The sequence below is a fragment of the Muscardinus avellanarius genome, assembly GCF_963383645.1.
Source record: "Muscardinus avellanarius genome assembly, chromosome: X".
NCBI lineage: Eukaryota > Metazoa > Chordata > Mammalia > Rodentia > Gliridae > Muscardinus > Muscardinus avellanarius.
This window is the reverse complement of record NC_137792.1, coordinates 54,574,274-54,590,271: the sequence shown is the minus strand read 5'-3', so window position 1 is coordinate 54,590,271 and position 15,998 is coordinate 54,574,274.

Genomic DNA, 15,998 nt, shown 5'->3' with positions numbered 1-15,998 from the left:
TGGAGGTGCTGGCATTGCAGAGATCCAGGGAACTTCACTGTGACCCCATTGTCTGATATCTCTATTTAGCTCTTCCCAAGGGAATTGGAATTCTCAGTCTTGTACTCAGGACCCAGGGCTTAGTTACATGGCATTGCAGTCAGCTTTCCTGTCACTTGACCAAGGTACCTAACATGAATAACCTAGAGAAGGAAATGTTTATTAGGGCTCACAGTTTCAGAGGTTTCAGTCCATAGGACCAACTATGAAGCATAAATGTCAATGGTGGTGGCAGCAGGGTCTGTGGAAGGACACTGTTCTTACAGAATAGAGGTTGAAAGCAGAAAAAGAGCAAGGGTAGGGTGTGAGGGATATACATATATATCAATGCTACATTCCCCAGTGATCTGCCTCCACAAGCCACACCCTACCTTCCTAAGTCATTACCCAATAAATCCATGTAAATTATTATTCCAGCAATATATTTATTTACTGATGTGATTAGAACCTTCATCATTCAATTGTTTCACTTCTCAAAATTTTTACATTGCTCATACAAAAGCATTTCCAGGGGATATTCTATATCTAAAGTAAACAGTGAAGAAGCTAAAGCCTTTCCTCTTCTCCATTCCTTAATGTCTATTCACCCTTCCCCTTCCTAGGAATGAACAAGTCTTCCCCAGCTACATAGATTGTACCTAAAGCCATCAGAGACTGAACCTGAGAACATATCCATTCCCTGGAATCCTGGAGACAGATTCCAAGTGCCTGCTATGGCCTGTAAATCAGTGGTGAGTTCACCATACTCAGGTGGGGTACTGAGTACTCATGAAAAACTGCTTGGGAAAGTGAAGTTGTGACCTTTGTTCATCCTATGAAAATGGGGCCGTGTTTAGGGGTAGATCAAATCCATAGCAGGAAGAAGCAACTCAGCAACATTTTCAGAAAGGAAGCATCCACTCCAGGGCTTGAGGTGGATAGATTCCAAGTGGTTTATTCTTGTCTTGACTCAATACCTGCATGCTCCTACTATAGTAACCATTAACTGCATATGATGATTTTGACATAAAATAAAATTAAATACAATTAAAATTCTGTTTCTTGGTTGCACTAACCACATTTCAAGTGCTCCATAGCCCCGTGGGCATAGTGCCTACCATATTAAACAACACAAATCTGGAATATTTCCATTATCACAGAAAGCACCATTGAGTAGCACTGTGCAAGCCTGTTCAGGTCAAGAAGGATGGCTGTGGCTTAACTCCTGCTGTAAATGTCCCTCCACATCCTTCCCACATGTCCTGGAGCTACAAAGGTTACTTTTCTTCCTCAGGTGCCATCACATCATCTCTCTGTGTGTAACAGCCACCCCTCTTCCACCCATGCATGATCTCCAGTATTCCAGTAATCTTGTCCATCTTGTTTTGCTCTGGGATGTAAAAAAACTTTACTAGAGGAATATTGTCTAAAACTAAGTGAGCTCTTTTGGAATCTATTTTGAGAACTTGCTTCTGACAGTGTTTATACAAAAGTTTGGTAGAGCAAACTGCCCATGACTGTGAAAACCAATTTGAAATATGATCAGTATTCAAAAGGTTTGAAAATAATTCCACCAGCACACATCACCACCCCTGCAAGAAAAGAGGACTGAAGTTAATTTTTTGATCCAAAATGTTTATGAAGTGCCGTTGTCTGTCACAATAAATTATAATCACTTGCTGGCACTTAAGTATTTGAGAAGAAATAAGGATCAAATATGACCACTGAGGACTGATAATTGAAAACTAATTTTTGGTAAATGATGAGCAGAGAAAATCAAAGTATATGTGGAACTTGTGAGAAGACAGGTACACAAAAGAGAAGTGATGTTTCCACAGAAAGAGGCAAATTATTGTCTGCTCAGGGTCTGCTGGGATATCTGTGGTGAGAGTGATGCAGAGCCTTCCAGCACCTTCTATTTAAAAGGCCTCTCATTCTCCAAATGAAAGGAGGTAGGTACTAGAGCAGGGGAGGGGGAATAAGATTGGGAGAAGGCCTGGGAGAAATCAGATGGATTAACGACCAAATGAACTACTCAGAATCTGCTTCTTCAATAGCCTTGAGTGCAACAAGAAGACAAAGAAAGAAACTCTTTTTGCAGTTTCAGTTATGGATAAAATATATCAGACTTGGGTTTGGGTGAAGAAATAGCATTTTTTTAAAAAGATAGAATTTTCTATTTCTCTCATTCCTTCCTACCCTTTACAATTACACAAGCACACACCTACCCCATTGTGGACTCCTTTCTTAAAATTAGATATAGTCCATTAGGAGCAAAGGGAACACAGGACCTCAGTGCATTTTCCTACCACCAGATGTGAGCCTATTCTTATAGTAAATAGTTTAATTAAAAACAAAGAAAGGAAGTTGTTTCTTGAATGGGGCACCTCAGCCAACCCCTTCCTTCTCTAGAACCCAGTTTCTTCCTATTTATTTATTTATTTATTTATTTATTTATTTATTTATTGGTGGTACTGGGGGTAGAACCCAGAGGCTTTCTACCTCAGTGATATGCTCTCAGACCTATTTTCTATTTTATTTGTAAACAGGGTCTCACTAAGTTGCTGAGAGCCTCATTAAGTAGCTGAGGCTGGCTGTCTCAGCCTTCCAAGAGCATCCTGGGCATCATCTTTTCTGGTTGCATTCATGGTGTGATCTGATATGGAGCTGCATCTCTGCTTGACAGAAAGAGAGAGAAGGCCAAAAGAAGCAGTATGGTTTGTTCTGATCACCCAGCATGTTAGCATAAGCCTCAGTCAGGGCTCTGGCTACAAATGAAAAGGAGTTCTACCACAGTCAGTCTTTCCTGAAGTTTATCTCCTGCTCCATCTTTGGTGAGACAACACTATAGCCTAGAAGGGCAGAAAGCAAGAGGATAACCATGCTAGAAAGTATGAGATGTCATCCTGTGTCATTGTGGTCCCTTTGTCACCAGAAGATTGCCCTAGTGGGACCAGGCTTCATTCAAGACAAGCTCTTTTGTTTTGCTGTGTGTACTACTGGTAGCCTCAGTGCAGCAAGCTCACTTCCTGCCTTTACTATGAAGATTGTTTAGTCTGGTACGATCTTTCTGCTATGAGAAATGGTTGTCTTGGATTGTTTTATCTGGGAAAGTAAGTTTAATCTGGCCCCATCTACTGGAAGTGGTAGGATTTATGCATCTTAAGTTCTTTGGTGAGAGAAGTAAATAGAGATGCCTTATGTCTTCTTTTACAGTCAAGATTTTTATTTCTAGCAGAGACTCCCCCCAAGTAACCATTGAGTTTTCATCAAAGCTGGCCTCTGATGAGGCTGAGATACTTTGTCTTCCTCCTTCTAAGCCTGTTTTGCAATAGCACAAAAAGTGGCAACAACTTACATTATGGGAAAGCACCTGAGCACCAAGCTGCTCAGAAGGCCTGGAGAACACTTCTTCCTTTTTTCCCTGATTATATTGGTAGAGAGTTCTGTCTGCTCCAGGATTGCCAAGGCATGACAATCCTACTTCCACGGGCTAGCAAAAGAATAAGAAAGAAACAATTGGTGTTGGAGCTACTTATGACTTAAGTTCTTCATGAAAAGAGTACTGAAGCGAAAATGTGTTATATGAAAATAAAGTGGAAAGCCAGCAAGGAAAGAGGCTTGTACAATGATGGTCAATTCCTCAGGTCAGGAGGATTAATAGAATAGATTGCCCAGAAATGAACTGATCTGAAAAGTGTGGTGCACCAAGTGGTCACCCCTGCATCTTCCTAAATCTTTCTACAAGACCATTGACTCACTCAATGAAACAAGGGCAGGTGGCATATGGCAGGTTTGTATGTTCTCTTCAGCCATATCTTGCAATCAGATTAAAAGAACACTCTGGGCTGGGGTGTAGAATGATGATTTCTTTTTCTTCTCCTCTCTTCCATGTCCCCTTCCTTTTCCAAATATGCATATATGATTAGAATTCATTAATTTCAGGAGAACTGACAATTATGGGTGAAGAAATTTTCAACTCCAGATTGAGAGCCATCTTCTCCAACACTGGCAGGCAAGCCAATCATCAAACCTCACACGGCTCAAGGTGCATTTAAAACGAGGGCAGGTAGAGTTGCCAAGACTTTCCTATCCTTACCAGGTACAATCTGTCCAGTTTGCCCAGTGGCCTGATATTATCTGGAACCTTTGGGTGTGGCACTATCACACTTAACTTTTCCAAGTTGCTTCTTTGCCCAAGTATGAGTAGGGACCTGGATGATATTAGAAATGAGCAAGATGACTCTTACAAGTGTGATCAGGGACATGAATGGTTTTCTCAATGAGAAAGATGGTTCTCACAAGGTTTTTGGGTACTATTAACAGGAAGACAGACTAAATATAACAACCTGACTATGAGATCGAATCCCATCTGTTTGCAATGCTCATCTTAAGTATGCAGTTAGAGAGCAGAAAGCTCCAAGTCAGACCATTGCTTGACTTATCAGAAATGCATATAGAACTGGTATGGTAATGGCCTTTGTGCTTCTGTAGAAAAAAAGAAGTCATTTGGCACGGCCAATTATTTTTCATAGGTGGTCAGAAAATGTGTGAAACTTACCTGAATCTTTCAACTTCAGTTGGTCCATTTATAAATTGGGGATGGGGGAAGGTTGAATTCTATAGTTTCTCAATCTCTTTTTTTGTGTGTGTGGTACTGGGGATGGGACCCAGGGGCTTTAATACTCCATAATTAGAGTCATATTTTCCAAGGACACATACCTGTCTGGGAGTATCTTTTGGATGGTCAAGTATGTGGCAACCCAGTTGCCATACCCTCAACCTTGAGTCACTGTGGTTGAGGGAACTGTGCTTCCTGTCTGTTTTTTGTGTCTCTTCTCCTGCATTCTCTTTTCATGACTATGTATCTAACACTGTTAGAGTAAGTTACCCGATTTAGAAGGAGAGTGAGAACTCTGCATTCAAATGCTTGAGCAGTCTATTTTTATGCCAGCAAAAATTTCTGTGAAAATCACAGGGAAGCCCTGTGGACCTCATAACCCCTTAGGTGGGAGGGCAGTGCTTTGGAAAGGTCCAGAGTTCTGTAACGGGTTAAGTATTATGCTTAAAAATCATGTGTGCATCTTTCCTTCCCTGGCCAAAGCCCAGGATCACTGTACCTACAGGATGGAGTGCTAAAGATGTATGGTGTGTATGAAGATTTCTGTGGAGATTGCATTTTTTTTTGTAGTACTGAGGATGGAACCCATGGGGCATTCTACCTCCAAGAGACACCCCCGAGCCTATTTTTTATTATTTTTTGTATTACTGGGGTTCCTGGAAATGCTTCTACCTCCACGCTACACTCCCAGACCTATTTTTATATTTTTATTTGGAAACAAGGTCTCTTAAGCCAGAGAGGCTAGCTTCGAAACTGTGCAATCCTCCTGTCTCCACCTCCCAAGCATGGGGATTACACACACCATGCCCAACCTATTCTTTATTTTTGAAACAGAGTCTCACTGAGTTTCAAAGGGCCTCACTAAGTAGCTGAGGCTGGCTTTGAACCTGCACGATCCTCCTGTCTCAACCTCCCAAATTCTAGGACTACAAGCATGCACCACCACACACTGCTTGAAGATTGCATTTTTGAGTAGAAATTTGACACTGGCTTGGAGAAGAACATTATTTGGAGCCCTCAGGGAAGAGACCATACCCTCTCTCCATGTGGTCATATAGTGAATGGCCTAGTGTGCAGTGATACAAGTCAAGATGCTTCTCTTCTCAAAGCCTCTGTTTCCTTCCTATAAAATAAAAGAGGACATATAATGTGCTCGGGCCCCACAGCCAGGCTAATCTGGAAGTCTGCACTTAGGGCTTGTTCATTAATTGTCTCTTCCTTTTCCCCTGGTTGCACACTCACCAGTGAAGTGACCAATTGAGACCACATACAACTCTGTTTTCAGAAATATCTTTCAAGACCCTGAGTGATCTCCAGGTGATGGTGCCTAGCTTGTGGACCCAGGGACTGAGAGTAAAATAGTTGCCTGGGCCAGAGGCAAGGTTTCTGACTACTGCTCCCTTTAGCCCAGACAGAGTCTTTAAGAGAGAGGCCTCTGCAACCTGCCCAAGAAGAGGTTCTACACAGCGTCTTGGTGAAGTCCACACATTCTACCTCCCCTTAATCTGTAAAGAGGGCCTGTGGTATATCAAGGAAGGGCAGAGGCCTTGAGAAGAAAGCCTTGTAAACAGCAGCATTTTCAGTAAATCAGGCAGAAGCCACACTTTCTATGCTGACTTCAGGCAGAATTAACCTACAGGGGGTAAAAAGCTGTCTTTGCTACCGGAAAGTTCAACTAGATATTTAGTACTGATGATTCACTTTTTCAAGTGTGGAATTTCTTTATTTCTTTCCAAGTAAAAGTTTCACTCTTTTTAAATGACTTAATGACCACCAGGTTCCAGAAGAAAAGAACAGTTCTTAAGTATCCACTTTCCCTTTTAACTCCCCAGGATCAAGAGAGACAAAATCCCAGAAACAGAACCCTCCCCAACAGGATGGCTTGCCCATTAGCCAAGAAAACATCCCTCAGGAACTCCCAGGGCTTGGCAAGGCATTTCTGGAAATGAATGTGCATGTGACCTGATTTGGTCACTTTTCCTGGAGGGTATTTTCTCCTTTCTGAAAATGAGTCTATAACCTCTTGGAATATTCTCAAAGATACTCCCCACCCACTTTACTTTTGACCCTGTGAGTTTGGACCAGTAAAATCTGCTCCTAAGGAAGCTGACTTAGTACCTAAGACATGAGAGGCCCCTCCCCCCTACTGCATCATTTAACCCTCACAGCACAGTGAAGGGAAAAATAATTATAGCCAACCTAAAAATGAGAAACTGAGGCAAGTTCTCACCTATACAGGCAGGGTTTGAGTCCTAATCCATTTGCCTTCTCACAGAGGGAGATTGATCCCTTTGCTTCCTGGCTAGGCTGGGGGTGCTCTCCCAAAAGCCAGAGTATCATCTTCCTCTTCCTGCTTCAAATTCTCCCAAGTTCCCTGAGGCCTTGGTGTTTGTAAAGTGCTTTCCTCTGGGCTTCCCACACCGAAGCTAAGGTAGGGATTTGGACAATACCTGAAAAGCCAATTGTCTGGCCTCCAATGTCTGCTAAGCCTCCAGGGTTAAAGGCAAGGGCTGGAAACCTAAGTAGCCTTTGGGGGCAGCAGCCTCTAGTGGTGGTAAAGGAATGGGAGGAGGCAAAGTCAGGGACAGACAGTGTGCAGGAAGGACCATCCCTGAGGAACAGCAATGGAGAGGGAGAAGACAGGGCCTATCTTAGGAACTTTAAAAAGGTAGAATCTGCAGATCTCCAAAATAATTGGCTGTCGAAGCAAACTGAAGGATAAACATCTGGGATGACTTGAGGGTTTCTGACTCAGTCCAGCAGGTGGCTACTGGTACCATTTTAAAGTAAGACAGAGTATGCAAAAGCAGGATAGGGATGTGGAGTGGGGATGATGAGTTCAGTTTTGGAGTGGTCAAGTGTAAGGTACTTGCAGAGCACCCTGGTGGAGATATCCATTAGCCTGTTAGATATTCAGGACTGAATCTTGGAACAGAGGGGAAGCATTAACTGGAGATGCCAATTTGGAGGTCATGAATGCCTAGATTTCTGTGGTACAATATGGAAGTTAATAACCACACTTTGCTATTTATATTTAAATTAATTTTAACTTTACATAATAGAGTACAGGGTTTCTGTTAGGGGTAATTCAAAAGTTTTGGAAACTGGTGGTTGCAAAATACTGTACATGTCATTAATGCCTCTGCATTATACACTTAAACTGGTTAAAGTGGCAAGTGTTAGGAAGTACATATTTTAAAGGTAGAATTCAAATATGAATACATTATAATTAAAAATTCAGTTTATTGATCACACTGGTCATATATTCAGTAGCTCATAGCCATACATGGCTCCCAGCTACTATATTTGGAATGTAGATATGGAACACGTTATAGTTTGAATTTGTGATCCTGTTTCAATCTCTTAAGTATACCCTTCCTCTTCTTTTGATTCCTGGCCATGAAATGAATGGGACCTTTTGCCATGACTTGTTGTGCTGCCATAGGCCCAGAACAATAGGGCCAATTAGTTATGAAACCTTACAAACTAAAAACTATATACATGTTTCCTCTTGTTAGGTTGGTTGTTTCAGGTATTGGTTACACTGAAAGAAAGTGGAACAACATGGAGCCTTCCCATCTTTGCCGTTAGTTTTATTGAACAGTGCCATCATAGATGATCCAGAGCTGAAAAGCTGAAGATACTGGGATTGCCCAAGAGTGTGTAGTAAGACGATGATGGAAGTGGGCTCAAAAAACTCTGTGAGGAGCACTAACCTTGGATGATGAAGCAACACAGGTAAAACTGGCAATGAACACCTGGAAGATAAATGTTAATGGAGCATTACACAAAACACTAGTGAAGTCTAGGACATAGTCACTGATCATGTTGCAAAACAGAAGCATGATTTGCTGTTTCCTTCCTATCCCCTGGTTCCTTTCATAGGGTGCCTTATGCTGGGGAAACTGACATAACTACCCACCCACCATTGTCCAAATGCTACCCAGAGTTTACATTCCCACGCAGTTAGCTCCTTCGCACATAGCTATAAATCTAGAACCTCCCAACCAGAGGGAACCAGAACTGAGTGCTGGCAGATTTTAAATTTATTATAAAATTGTTTTGTTTTTGTTGTTGTTGTTGTTGTTTTCAAGGACTAAGAGCTGAATATGGGTTTGCACACAGGAATCAGCACCATGCTCTGGTGAATGTGTAGGACTCTGTTCAAATCTGTGAATGCCAAACTTCTGTAACCCAGAAGAAAAAAACAACTTAGTGTCTTGGGGACAGGCCTGAGACTGAGAGGGAAGAGGAAGATAAAATGGGTGGAGTTGTCTTACAGGCTGTGGTGGAGAGGAGGGAAGCACAGCAAGTCTACACTTATGGAGCAACATTGCCCACCCTGGCAGTGGCCTTTGGATCGCCCACAGCTATGGTTACAGGGAGTGAGAATGGAGGATGACCCAGCTGTATTTCACATACATGCATCTTTTACATGCACATGGAGCTTTACTAGAGCCCCTTGGGAAGGCTTCTTCAGCTGTGTTTCTTAGAAGTGTTATGGTAGACATTGTGGAAGATTGGTCCTGCATATAGACATCTGCTCCATAAAGATGTGGCCTATATCCCTGGTACAGGTTCACTGAGCCCAGATGTAGCTCCTTGCTGAACTGAGCTTAATGTAGACAGGAGCTCAGAACTCCAGATGGATCTCTTGTTCTGGTGAAATCAGCCAGGGACCCTTTGCAAGCAGTACCTTCTTTGACTTACTGCATTTAGTGAAGGTATAGGCTCCTAGCCTCAGGTGGAAACAGCCCATGACACCCTACAACAGTGATTTTCTTTTCTCACTCACCCAGGCTGCATTTCTCTGAAAAGAAATCCTCAAAAAAATCTCTGGTTACATGCAACCAATATTCTCTTGCAGTAATAAATTCTGAGTTTGGCTACAGAAGCAGGTAATGCTGGCAGGTAGAGTTCTGGGTATTCAATAAACACTTGAAATCCACTTGTAAAGGGTTATTCCAAGTTGATCAAGCATAGAGATCCACTTTATGTTGACACAGCTGTGTATCCACAAGAAGCCTGAGCTCATCCCTCGACTGGCTGTAGTTAGGCACAAAGGGGCTCTCTGTGCAGATATAGGTGACAGTGCCTGCAGAGCCTTACACATCATAAATGCAGACTGGATCACATAGGACAACCCAGTGCATTGCCCAGGTAGGATTTGATCCTGTGTGGCACTGGTGCAAATTAATTGGGAAGCCTCATTTGTGTAGAAATCGTGAGGTTCTGCATGAATGATGTCTGGTTCTCTTCAGATGTAGCCTCATCCTTAGTAGAGAGCCTCATTATTGGCAGATGCTTTCTCATCTTGGGAATGTGCAGCCTGGTCCTGGAAAGCCATAGTAGGTTTCTGTTCAAAAACACACTATCTGCTTTTATCCACTTGTAGATCATCTATTAACAGCCAGCATCCTCTTGTGCAGTCAACCCTGAATAGATGCAGCTGGATTCTGAGTACTGGACTGTGTTCTGTGGAGCCAGTTTGCATCTAGGTACAATGATCACCTCCTGTATAGCCATGGCTGACACAAGTCTACTAAGGCTCATCTCATATGCATGTATCTATACCTTTCCACCAAGCTTTTCTGCATGTATACACCTGCATGTCCTTATGAAACTGCTTAGTGCTGACACAGCCTCTCCACCACACAAAGATGTATGCTATGTGGATTCATAGGAGGGGATTCTAAAGAACTTCTTTTTACCACCAAAACAATCTCTGCATTTTGGCACTGCCTTGTTTCTGGATGGACCATTTATCATTTCTCTGCAAGGCTGTGGTCCATGCAGAGAATCTGCATCACCAGGAAGAACCACCATCCCTGCTATTGGTTTTTCTCACATCTCATGTGTGGGTGCTGTTCTCAGTTTTTGCTTCCCACCTCTCTTGGCAGATCTGGGCTCTGCTTAGATGTGGTCTGCATGTGCCTGCTGGACTGGGCTTGGCACAGTCGTGGCCTGCATCTCTTTGCAGAGTCTTGTTATTTGAGAACATGGCTCTCTTCTCCTTAGGGAATTTTTTCCTGCATGGACACTGTCTTTGTGTCTTTAGAGAGCCAGACTTTGTGTAGATGCAACCTACACATCCTGGCAAAATCTTGTAGAATGTATATGTAGCCCTCATCCCCACACAGAGTTTTGGTGTACTTACACACAGTCTTGAGAAGTAAAGCTACCTGTACATCCAACTGCCTCTGGCTAGGCCTTACTTGCTTGCTACCCCAGCTTGCTCAGGTGGTTGAATCTCTGCAATTTGGGATCCACACCACAAGGCTGATCTCCTTACTTTGACATCTGCTCCAGCAGCTGTGGGCTCATCTTAATCAAGACCTCACCCCCTTAGATCCCCAGCTGGTGATAGCATCACATGTTTGTATCTCCATTCTGTTTGACTAGGCCAGAAACCTAGAGATTTGCAGAGCTGCAAAGGCTTGCCAACAGCAAGGGGGAATGCCACAGGAGGATGGACTACTGAGAGAGCAAGAAGAGCCCTGAGAGGCAGGAGGCAGGAGAAGAGGCAGACTGCAGGACAGGGGTGATGAGGTGAAGAGCAAGCAGGCTGAGGAGCCAAAAGTGCACCCCTTGGCTGAAGTGGGTATACTTATGCAATGAGAAAGGAGTGAGGGAAATCTGTTGCCACTTCCTGATTGGATCCAGCCCTGGTCAGGCCAAAACCTGGAGAGTTCAGTTTCCAGTCTGCCTACTTCCAGGACAGATTTACCACCACCTAGGATAGTTGCTGTGAGGAAGAGTAGTCAACTCTGCTAAAAGTGGCCTTCCCAGCTAAGCTAGGGGCTACTGATTGCAAAGCCTCCCTACACAACAGAGCAGATAGCACCTGTATGTATAGGGTCCTTGAGGTTTTCATTTCAAAGGGACTTAGAGGAGGTACAGCTGGAAACCTCAAGGACCTCTGTGGCTGGCCTGGAGTAAAGAACAAAGCCAAGGCCAAGGTCTCACTCATTTCTCAATTCCCTGAGTCATCTTGGATATAATCCTCAACTGTCCCAAGTCTCAGTGTCTTCATTTCTCAATGATAAGTGCCAAAACAGCTAAGGTTACTTTCTGCTCCCATTGTCTAAAATTGTTGAGACTCTTCCATCATCCCCATTGCTTTGTAGATGTGTATGAGAGGCACTGGGGAGGGGCAGGCTCAGACTTGGCCTGGGTCCACAGGGAGCTGTGGTATCTGGGCTAGAAGCCAAAAACCCTAGAACAGAGCCTGGGCCCTATTAATATCCTAATATATCCCTAGAGCAAGCTGGGCAACAGTGATGATCCCAGACTATAATAGAGAGGTCCAGAGAGCTGGCACATGGGAGTCCATGCCTCCATTGACTTGCAATCCCCTTACTGCCATTTCCTCATCCTGTCATATCAAGAAAATGAAGGTCTTCTGGTGTATAAAGTGATAGGCAAGTTCAGAGAAGCCCTGTTACAGTGCTCAGTCCATCCCACACTGACAATCCAAGAACATCCTCCACTAGCTTCCTGGTACTCTAGGAGGAGTCAGGGCCAGAGTCTCAGTCAAAGCTGAAAAGCTTAAGCCTAAAAAGGGAAAGAAGGAATACAAGCTGGCAAGAATATTGGATGTTGAAATAGAACTTCTGGGGAAAGAAATGGCCCTGGCTTCCTGAGAAGTGGTACTTTAATGATGAGATGCCATTGCACCACCCCTGTCCCTTTTGTAAATTGGTCCTAGAATAGAGCACTCTCACTACCCAGACAGAGGCGCCACTCTGCTCACATTATCACAGTATGCTATGGAACATCTGTGCCATTAAAGCATCTATGAACATCAATGAACAGGTGCTAAAAGGGATCAATTCCTCTTCCTTTACATCAGTTAGACATTTACCACCTCTGTACCTCTGTGAAATCCTAATCAGAAGTATTGTGCAACATTTACTTTTGGAAGATGGCCTAAGGACTAAGGCAAACATCATCCACCTCCCTTGAGAAAATGTCTGAGTGTCTTATCAATACTTGGGAGAAGCTACTTCCATAATCCCACAGTCCTCAAATCCTTCCCAGTCCTAGACCTGGCCACTGACTTTCAAATGGGCTTAGGTGAATGGAGACCTGCTTTCCAATATAAGCATTTTCATACATTTGATATGTCACATCTTGCAAATTATCTGCACTCTCTGGGCCCCAGTTTCCAAATGAAGCCAGTTTTCTCTAGTTTGGGGTGACTAGCTGTGCTCTGTGGAAGAAACTATTTCTAGTAGCCTGGAAAGTTGTCAAAAGACATATCAACATTTAAAACTAATCCCAATATTGAAGAACTATTAAATTATGGGCAATCACAGAAACACCATCAAGTAGTTTGTAATAATTATTGGTGTCTTTGTCTATTTTCTCTTGCTATAACAGTGTGCCTGAAACTGGATAATGTATAATGAAATAATTTTTATTTTGTTTTATATTCAGGGAGGCTGGGGAAAGTATGGTGCCAGAAAAAGCCTCCTACTGCTTCTATTCATAGCAGAAGGGCAAATGAATACATATGAGTCAAAACAAAAGGGGCAATTTTGCTTTATAAAAATCTTGCTCTGGGGGTAACTAATTCAGTTGCATAAGAATTAACCCAGGCCAGTGAGAAAGAAATTCATCCCTCTTAATCTGTTCTTACCACCTTTGAACAATATTGCATTGGAAATAAAACTTCAACATGAATATGACCCCATTGTGTATATAGACCACATTTTCTTTATCTAGTCATCTGCTTACAGACACCTAGGCTGATTCCACAAGTTGGTTATTGTGAATTTTGGTGCTATAAACAAAACACAGGTATGCAGGTATTTCCAAAGTGTGTTGACTTTAATTATGTTTTATAAATACCAAGGAGTGATATAGCTAGATTATATGGTAGTCCTAATTTTGGTGGAGAAATACCACATCCACTCATAGCAATTACAAACTGAACATTTTAGTAATTGATGTTTCATTGGTGATTAAATTCTTTTCTTTTAAAATCTCTAAAGCACATGATATACTTAAACATATACATGTCAACCACTAAGCCAAGCATGGAAAGGAGGAATGGGAAAGGAAAGGGGTGGTGATTAGGTAGGGGCCAACTGAGTGATGTGTGCATGTATGTCTACACAAGTTTTTTTTTATCCAATTATGATGTATGAGTACAATACACCAATAAAAAATTTAAAAATTAAATTAAAAAGTAAAATTTTAATCATCAGATAATTGTACATATTTGATGTAACAACAAATGCCACTATTATGTACAATTATAATGGACCAATATGATTTTTAAATAAAAATAAATAATTGTATACTCTTTTTGGTGGTATTAGTGATTGAACCCAGGGTAATTCTAACTCAGAGATACTTCTTAATTCTACCTCCAAGCTATACCCCCAGATCAATTTTTATTTTTTATTTAGCAGTAGGGTCTCAGTAGGTTGCTGAGTGTCTCACTATGTACTGAACCTGTCCTCAGACCTGCGATATTCCTGTCTCAGTCCTCCAAGTACTGGGATTAAAGGCATATACTCTCATGCCTAGGTTATTCTACATATTCTTAAAGGAGGAGGTGATTATTCTTTTTATTCATTTTTTTTTTTGGTGGTACTGGGGTTCCTGGAAGCCTTTATACCTCCGGGATACACTCCCAGACCTATTTTTTTTTTAATTTTTGGAAACAGGGTCTCCTTAAGCCAGCGCGGCTGGGTTCGAACATGCACGATCCTCCTGTCTCCACCTCACAAGCGCAGGGATTACAAGCCTGCGCCACCACGCCCGGCACAATAGGAGGTGATAATAATGTACATGCATGTGGCATATAATTATCAAACCAGAGTAATTAAATTATTTTGTGTTAGGAAGCTTCAAACTTCCCTTTCTAGATTGTGTGTATATGTGTGTGTGTGGTGTGGGGTGTGTGTGTGTGTGTGTGTGTGTGTGTGTGTGTGTGTGTGTTACTGCGTATTAAACCCAGGGGCATTGTACCTCTGATCTACCCATTCCAGCCCGTTTTTGTTTCTTGTTTTTGAAATATGGTCTTGCTAGATTGCTGAGACTCCTGCTACATTGCTGATGCTGGTCTCAAACCTGCCATTTTTCTGTCTCAGCCTTTCAAGTACTAGGATTACAGGAGTGAGTCACAATTTCTGGCTTCTAGTTACTTTGAGATATACAATAAGTTGCAATTATTGGCCTTGGCTAATATTCATTGTCATTGGATGATATTCTCTGTGTCTTATGTATATTGACTCATTTTATTTTTAACACTTACCAAGGTGGATATGATCATTATCCTGTTTCACATATGAGTCAGCAGGCAGAGAGTTACATTGCCTCTAGACACAGATAAGTCTTGAGGCTAAGATTTAAACAGGCTACACACTTAATCACTTCTTTCTTCTGCTTTCTGCTCAAACACTTGACAGTTTCTATTCTTCCCATTACTTTTTTGACAGATCAAATCCTCTAAGCTTTTTGAGTCTCAATTTTTATATCCATAAAAGGGGCACTTAGCAGGACCTACCTCATAGGGTTGCTGCAAGGATTAAATGAATGTGTGAGAAGAACCTGACACGTAACATGTACTCGATATATTCTTACTCTTATAAATGAAGTGCATCTTAGCACTAACATCCTGTTTTGGCATGTGTGATATGTGGAGGGACATGGATTTTTTGTACCTATTTAAACTTGCTATTTATTCATTAAAATAATTACCCTACCAGGGGTTTTAGATACAAATGCAACCAATAAACATTGTCAAGCACTTTCACATACATCTTCTAGGACAATCCATAAACAACCTTACAATTGTTATTCCTATTTTGGTGATGGGGTGGGGAGTACTGGGGATTGAACTCAGAGGTCTTCTACTTCTGAACTGCACTTTCAGCCCTTTTTATTCATTATTTTAGAACAGAGTATTGCTGAGTTGCTAAAGCTGACCTTGAACCTGTAATTCTCCTATCTCAGCCTCCCAAATACTGGGATTACAGGCGTATATCACTACACGCAGCTTGCCATTACTATTTTGCAGTTGAGTAAATGGAGGCTTTGAGATATCTGTGAAATTCCCAAGGTCATACAGCTAGTTAGGGAAAGAGAGGAGACATTAATCACAGGACAGAACTCATTCTCCTCTGTACACATTGGCCACCTTTATCCCAAACAATTTCTTAGGCTTTATAAAAGACTTGTGTGCTTTGACATAGGTACTGGTCCAACTAAGTGAATGCACAGAGAAGATGGCTCTACAGATACTGCTGGCCAGGCATGGTGGCACACACTTGTAATCCTCACATTTGGGAGGCTGAGACAGGAGGATTGCTGTTCGTGGACAGCCTCAGCTACTTAGTGAGGCCCT